The following is an 8476-nucleotide window of genomic DNA, read 5'->3' on the forward strand; positions in this document are numbered from 1 at the left end:
CCCCAGCTGCTGGAATTACAGATATGTACCACTGTGGGCACAGTTCAGATGGGTTTTTAATGGGCAATTAATCTAACAAAACAGAGGCTATTTATACTCATTGATGCAGTATCACCATACTGAAACTATTTAAAAACCATAGTACACTGGTTCCCTGTTCATTGGATATGTAAAACATAAGTCAAAGGTTATGAATGTAGTTTAATGACTCCTCAAAGTCAAACACTGAAAGATAAAAATGGAATTTCTTTACCGAAAACTATTTCTTAGCACTTGCTCTGTTACACCAAGTTTCTAAATCTCTAAAGCGATTACAGATTTTGTTTTTATCAATTCACAGTTTTGATACAGGAGTGACTTCTAATTTTCAGGAAACAATGATATTTTGCAAATTGCAGAAACAGAAATTGCATTGTAAAAAAGCCTACAAATGAACTTCAACAAATTTATCAATGTTCTGAATTCAGAGTCTGGCCTGTGGTGCTGTGTGATGTTCTGCCTTTTGTTCCCTTTAGAACAAGAGTGTCCCCACTGATCTACCTCAGAGCTTCCCCCAGGATCAGAGTAGGCTGAATTAGACTAGACAATTCCCCAGATGAACACAGTATCAAATCTGTTTCTAATTTGGTCAGAGATTTCTGCAACAAAAGCTCCTTTTCCCTGGTTGTTTTCATTTCTGGAAAATTCACAGAACTCCAACAATTACCCCCCTTGGCTCATAGAGATGTAGAATAACCTTTCCAGTATGATCTTTGCATCACACCTGGTTATTAGTAACCAGTTACACCCCCCCCTTTTTTTTGGCCGAAGATCAAATTACTCATTTGGTAGACATAAAGGCATGTTTGTTTCACATCCATGCTGAAGTGTATTTAAAGAGGTAGGGGGCAGGATTATAACCCAAACAAAACAACCAGCTGTAGGGTCTATTTTTTTTTAACTTGGGTTAAAAATGTCTCCCTTTTCTCCTTCCAGATTAATTTCTATGTGAAACTTACATAAACATCTACTTAAATTTAAAGTCATAGTTGAACACAGGAAGGGAGCATAAGTAGAACTAATGACTGAAATCTATTTCCTGTATACTATATTCATGGTACCATACAACATTTTACACACATTACTCTATTTTTTTGATCATTTCTTGGTAGGTTGCTATTATTTTAAGTATTTTAGAGATTAAGTATGTTGATGGTGTCATCTTAGGTATATTCTTAATTGTAGATCTCTTGAAAGAAGAATGATTTGTTGTTCATTATACTTTTTAAATTTAGAACAGTGCACCGCATATAGTAGGTTCTCAATATATATTTATTGAATGAATGAATGCATCAAAAAATTACATTAACCAAAATGAAAGAGAATGAAAATGTGGGTCTTGCACACATTGCCATGAATTCCCTTGTTTTCTCTACCACATTCTGTAGCATCCTGCACAGGGTAGGAATGACTGTCCTTCTAGCATGTTTGTTTTTGTGCTGAGGGCTCCCATTAGCTTCTCTCCTTGTGTATGTGGCTGCAAAGACCAATAGGCAGCAGCTTCCATCTATTAAAATTCACTTTTGATTTTGTCAAGGGCATTTTCTAGGCATTTATTCCTAGAAAGCTTTGGATTTTTTCCCCCCACATATGAACCCTCCAATGTATGGAAAATAGTAAGCTGGGTGTTGCAATAGAGGGGAGGAAGATGGTGGTTGGTGAGAGTGGATAGAACAAAATGAAGACTCAGCCCCATACCTAGGAAGCCCACAAGAGGAGGACCAAAGACTTTTGAAATAGCATAAGTATATGGGTTTCCTTTTTCTTGTGCAACTGCTATTTGTAGGCAGTCCTCCCACCTTGGCTGAGAACTGAAGCTGGGAAAAGAGAGATGTGAATCAGTGCATGTGAATACATTAACATGGAGATGGGGCAAATCATTATTTTATCAAAACAGTTCAGGTCCCAAGATGGTGGAAATAATAATAGCAGCAACAACAGTAATCCCTGTGGTTGAAAGAGGCGATATTATTTGTGTTTTTGAAGATGGTGTTGAAGAAGGGAAAGGTACATGCTGCCTTTACCTCCTGTTCAAGTTGTCTGTACACAAACAGGTAACTCTCCAGTCCTATTACAGAATTCTGTGAAGCAAGATGGAGATTTCTGGAAACTGGCTGAGCTTTCTTTTGAAGGCAAAAGATGAGATGTAGAAATGGAAGTTTGTCTGGGAAGATAAATTCCCAGAGCTTACCCTAGAGCCCAAGGAGCCTTAGGATTCTGGCTGGGAAATGTCATCCCTGCCAGGAAAGAGAAAGGAAGCTTCATGTGTGGATTGTGTATGGCAAGCAAGAGGCTGCCTACTGAGTAGGGAGTCAGTTAGTTTTGGTGCCCGTGAATGCTGTTGGAATCCCTAGTCTACCAAGCTTTGGTTTTGTGGTTTAGACTAAGTCCCTTAGCATCTCAGGCAGAACCCATAACTGCCAGCTGGGACAGACAACTTGTTTGTGTATAGACAACTTGGACAGGAGGTAAAGATAGTATGTACCTTTCCCTTCTCCAACACTGTCATCAAAAACAAACAAACAAACAAACAAATAGTGTAGATTGTGCCCTCAAAAATGTCATCGTCATTCTTGTGGCTTTTACAGGTAATGCATTCTCGTGGTCACTTCCTATTTTAAAGAGTGATTCTTACTAAATTCACGCTCTGCTCTGCTCTGTTGTTTCCCTGTTGCTGAAGCAGTGCATGAGATGCCAGGAAGTGTGTGAGCAATTTTTTTAATTGAACAGAGAAATAATGATTTAAAATATTTCTTTTAGTGTCAGTTCAGAAGGTTGTTTTAGTCACTTCTCTCCGATTTCTTTTTCCTCTGACACTTGGTTTCTTCTTCAGCATGATGAAGGATAAATAATCTTTGCATTCCTTTTTTAAACAGCCAAACAGAAGCTGTAGCTATGATGACACTGACAGTATTGGTTTAGTGAGGCTGAAGCTTTTGGAAAAGCAGAACTCACTAACACAGAGAATCAACAGGTGTTGCTGCTGTCTCTACAACAGAGAACACTTTCTTCTTAGACAACAAGTCTAAAACATCCATTAGTGACTAGACTGTTTATGACATCTTGGCACAATGGTGTTGAATAGTTTCACCAGTTTGGGAACAGTTCATATGCATGTGTGTGTGTATGTATGAATATATATATACACACACACACACATATATATTTTAAGTAAAATAAGTTTTTACTCCAAAAACAAAAACAATATACTCCATAAAAGCTGCTATTTTGAAGTTTTGAATCTAAGCCAAGATACACTAACTCAATTGACACAGCAGTTTCTAGTAGATAACATCATTGTGTACCATGTTCTGAAAAGCCTAGACCTGGTGCTTTATATCCATGAGCCAAACAAGGAGAAAGAGTGGGTAGTATCCTCTAAAATTTTCCATCTCATTATGCACATATATTTTTTCTATATTGCTTTAGTCCATTTGTGCTACTATAACAAAATATCTGAGACTGCATAATTTATAAAGAACAAAAATTTATAAGATAGTAAACCATCCATGAATTTTGAAATTCAAAACATAATATGCATGCTTCAAAGCAATTTCATGGTGAGCCTTTATTTAGCTCTAAATATCTTATTTTATGTTGTAATATCTATCTATCTATCTATCTATCTATCTATCTATCTATCTATCTTCTATCTAACAGGACCATGAATTTAACCAGGAGTGCTCTACTACCGAGCTACATCCCCAGCCCTTTCTATTTTTTATTTTGAGACAGAGTCTTGCTAAATTACCAAGGCTGTCCTTGAACTTGTGACTCTCCTGCCTCAGCCTTCAGAGTAGCTGGGATTATAGGCCTATGCCATTGCACCATTTTATAATCTTAGTTTAAGTGTATTTTGAGTATAAGATAACTATGAGCTACTGCTTATAGTTTAAAAACTTCAAAAAAGTGTAAATCTATTCTAAAAAATAAAAGAAGAATGCATATCTCAAAGAATTGACTGCCATCCATCCTCCTCTACCAACTTTCAAGATTTTTTTCTTCTTCAGCTGATGACTAAAATAAACATTTATTAATTCACATTTTACAACCAGTCATTAATTTATCTGCCTTTCCTATATACATAACATTACACCAATGTCAAATTCATGGTTTTGACATCGCACTATAATTATTTAAGATGTAACCATTGAGAGAAAGTAGTTAAAGATATGTGAGACCTCTACTATTTTTTCAAGTTCCTGTGAATCTAGAATTTTAAATTTACAAAGCATAAAGTTGCTATACTGTATACAGGTACAAATATGTAACAATGAATTTCACTACTATGTATAATTAATAATGGGTTAATTAAAAAGTTTTAAGTATAATTAAAAATAGCTTCCACCTCGATTGAACTGCAAACATAAGCAAAATCTAACTTGGGTCATTCCTGGCAAAGGAATATGTTAGACAGAAACAAAACTTAACCTCAGTCTATCATAAGCAGTCAACTAACTTATGAGGAATAGTCTGACAAGGTAAATAAAAATGTCAATTTTTTTAATGGCAACAAATCAAATAATTTCATTATTTTGCTTCTCCATTTACTCCATAAATTCTTGTCCCCTATGACTGGTCATTAAAATATTAAGCCTGTTTTGGTCTGATGTTCCCCAACTTATGGACTTCTTCTTATTCAAATAAAAAGCAATTGTCATTGTCAAAAGATCAAATACCGTGGCGAAGCAACCACTGTGCCCATTTTGTTCCTTGTTTTCCTGTTGCATCTAGAGGTTGTGGGAATGTTCTTGGATTCTGAGCTCTGCAGTATGCAACCTGAGCCCTCCAAGTTTATTTGAGTAACTTAATTTCCAACTGGATCCAGAGGTCCAACACAATGTTTGGCAGATCAAATGGTGTGTGTTCACAGGAACTGAACTGGGTCCAATTGTAGACCTCAGGTAAGCAAAATTTTAGAAGGATTGGGTAGATTATGGGTTTGTCAAATCTAAAAGGTCTGGGCCTGGCTGCTGTGACTGGAAATCCAGCTAATATATTCAGAAATAATGAACCTAGAAAAACAGATGCACCTCAGAAAGATAATATAAAATTACAGTGGCCACAATGAGGAAGTTTCATTCCATATGAAATTCTTCATCCATGGTCTCATTAGGACAGAAGAAAAAAAAAAGAAGGAATCCTGAATGTCTTAAAAACAACAAGGTTCATTTTCTGATTGATATATGGAGGCTACCAAAAACGAAATACTCAAAAAACTACCTCTGTAAAGGGATATCTGCAGCATACCAATAAAAATTATTCTTAATCTACTACTTTTCCATCTGATTCTATTCAAAACAAATTTCCTTTAAAAATCAGATCATCATGGAATATTTGTGAGTTGTTCTGGGTATCCTCAGAATGCTCTGCCAGTGAAGACTATAAAATACTTTTTTTGGAGAGAGGATAAAAATTATTTAAAATTTTTCACGATAATTTATTTAAAAAATCCAGTTAGTATAATTTTTATAATAAATATCTATTTTTTAAAAAGATAAAAATCAGATCATCAAATGAGCCAGGAATATCAGCAACAACTAAATTTTACTGTTGGTTCTTCAAGCAATTGTGAATTATTATGAAGCAACCACCTAAGGCTACAAAGGATAAAGACTAATGGAAAATAGACTGGATATCTCTGCAGTGACTACTAATAAAAGGTGAGTATGACTGCAAACTCCTTCTTGGAGAAAACATTTTTTCTCTGTGCCTTTGAGATGTGTAAATATTTATTTTACTTATGTATTTATTTATATACTTATATATTTTATTTTTAGGGCTGGAGATTGAATCCAGGGATTCACACGTACTAAGTGCCTGCTCTATCACTGAGCTACAACTCCACCCTTGCTTCAGTCTTTTTTTAAGAGTATGTTTTGGGGGCTGGGGCTGTAGGTCAGTATTAGAGAAATATCCTTACATGTGCAAGGCCCTGGGTTCTATGCACAGCACTGCAAAAAAGTAAGATAAAATGAAAGCTTCAGAGAAGTGATTCATCAGAAGGTGCAAAAAAGAAACTTCTTAAAGATAAGCTGGCAAATGAAAAGTCTTAGGAGTCCTTTCCACAAATATTAATAAAAGTCTTCAGCCATCTGAACAGATAACTTTAACTGACAAAAGTACAATTAATTAGTTTTAAATTATTTTGCCTGACATGTGGCAGAAATTTGAGAACAGAAGCTTTGAATCTATGTTTGCATTTGTCTGTGTTTTCATAAATGTCTATGTATGTTACTTGTATGTCATATTGTTCTTCAAATGGTGTTTTTAGAAATAAAATTTAAAAATCTCTTTTTTAAACTTATTTTTTTAAAACTCCTTTTTCTAGAGAAGTTAAGTGCTTGTATAAGTTATTTCCTCAGAAAATACAGGAACTAATTTAAACATTTTTAGTTCATGGAATTTTAATCCCCAACAAATAAGGATAGTGGTCATTTGGTAAAAGAGGATATTCCACCTAACTTTACTAGTGAAATAAGCTCATGTTATCTCTGTTACAAAATTTTCCCACAAGAAAAATAATGTGGTATGACTGCTGGTTTTATTTAAAGTTTGAATTTAAAAAGTTTAGAAAATCTTTTTGATACCTAGGGACCTTAGAAGTAGACTTAGCAAAATTCAGTAATAAGGATTTAATGAATATTTAGATCATTTCCAAATAAGACAGACTAGTAAAGCATTGATTCCTGAACATAGTTGAAGCTTATACATTTGGGGCTTCTTATTAAAGAGGAACTAGTCTTGCCCATGAATGTGCCAGTGCCTGAGGAGGTGTATGCTTTTAAAAACCAAAATCATGCCCTTTCCTAGTTTTCAATGGATATTAGGGTTACAAAGGGCTGGTAATTCTAATTAATATATGTAAAAAAATTATATATATTAAATTTATATATTATTTATATATCAATTATATATTATTTATATATATTAAATTTATATATATTAAATCTAATTTATATATGTAAACAAAATAATAAGGATAAAAGGAAACAATTTGCATATGAAAAAATTATGAAGAAAGTAGGATGTGTTTCTAATACGAGAATGTATTCTTTAAGGGGAAAGAGTTATTCTATCTGAAAGCAAGACAATGAATTGTTCCAGAATAAAAAAGAGTGAAATGAGTAAGACAGAAGCCGAATGGATATAGAAGGTTGTAGAAGGTTGCCAAAATAGTAAATTTGTGTGTGTTCAAACTACATACAAGAAAGATTAGACAGATTTTATTTATGAGGTTAAAAAACACAAGCTCAATAATATACTGATATGAAGCAGAATTCATTTTTTTCTGTCCTGTAGAAGGACAAGTTAGGCCTGGGGATGTAGCTCAATGGTAGTGCACTTGCCTAGCAGGCTGGAAGCCTTATATGTATATTTTTTGATTTATTTTTTAGTTTTAGGTGGACACAATATCTTTATTTTACATTTATGTGGTGCTGAGAATCGAACCCAGTGACCCATGCATGCTAGGCGAGCAATCTACCACTGAGCCACAACCCCAGCCCTGGAAGCCTTAGATTTGATCCAATCCCTAGCACCGGAGAAAACAAAAACAAACAAACAAACAAACAAAACCACTAGATTTTATTGGAATACTAATCTGCTTTCAATTTTTAAAGTTTTTTTTCCTTTATCTCTGATGTAAGATGTGTAGAAAGCAAAGATTTTTATCAAGATTTTTTTTTATGCTCACGTTGTCTCTCATTGGATCTTTGATTATTTTTAAAAATTGAGTTTTCACTATTGAAAGAGCTGCTATGTGTTTTGGGGATTCTTTGTACAACTGTGTAACTTTCTAGTTTGCTTTTTAAAATCTGTTGTCATTTTGGTATTTTTCACAGTAAACTATGATCCCATTTAATCATGTGTTTTAACCCTTTTGATATTTTTTGACAACTTTTCAAAATCATCCTAAGTCTTATTGACCTTGAACTAACTCTGAAAATTTCCAGAAGGATCCTTGGAATATCTCAAAACAATTTATTTTTCCTCCTTTTAAAAAGAAAGAAATTAAGCTTATTACACTTATTTGATATGTCAAATTGCAAGGGATGCTTTGTCAAGTAATAAGTGATGCTAAACCTGCTTTAAATTATATTTTTATTGCTATAAGCATTCTAGAAGTTGTATGAAATTCCTAGAAATATGATATATCTTGGTATAAAGTCACCAGTCATAAATCTAATTATTATCTTAAAATGCCATCTATCATAAAGTCAAACTTTCTTCCTGAAAACTTTTGAAAGCAGCTATGATACAAAATTATAAGATGTTCATTAAAAATAAAAGACTAGGGTGATGCGAGATGGCGGGCCAGAGAGGCAGCATTCTGTTTTGCTCTGGTGACCTGAGACTCAGGAAGTGAGAATACTGCTTTTCTGTGAGAGACAGTCCTGCTCCTGCACAGGAATCATGGCTACCATGCCTATGCAGG

This window comes from Spermophilus citellus (genome assembly GCF_964194105.1).
Source record: "Spermophilus citellus genome assembly, chromosome: 2".
In the NCBI taxonomy this organism is placed as follows: Eukaryota; Metazoa; Chordata; class Mammalia; order Rodentia; family Sciuridae; genus Spermophilus; species Spermophilus citellus.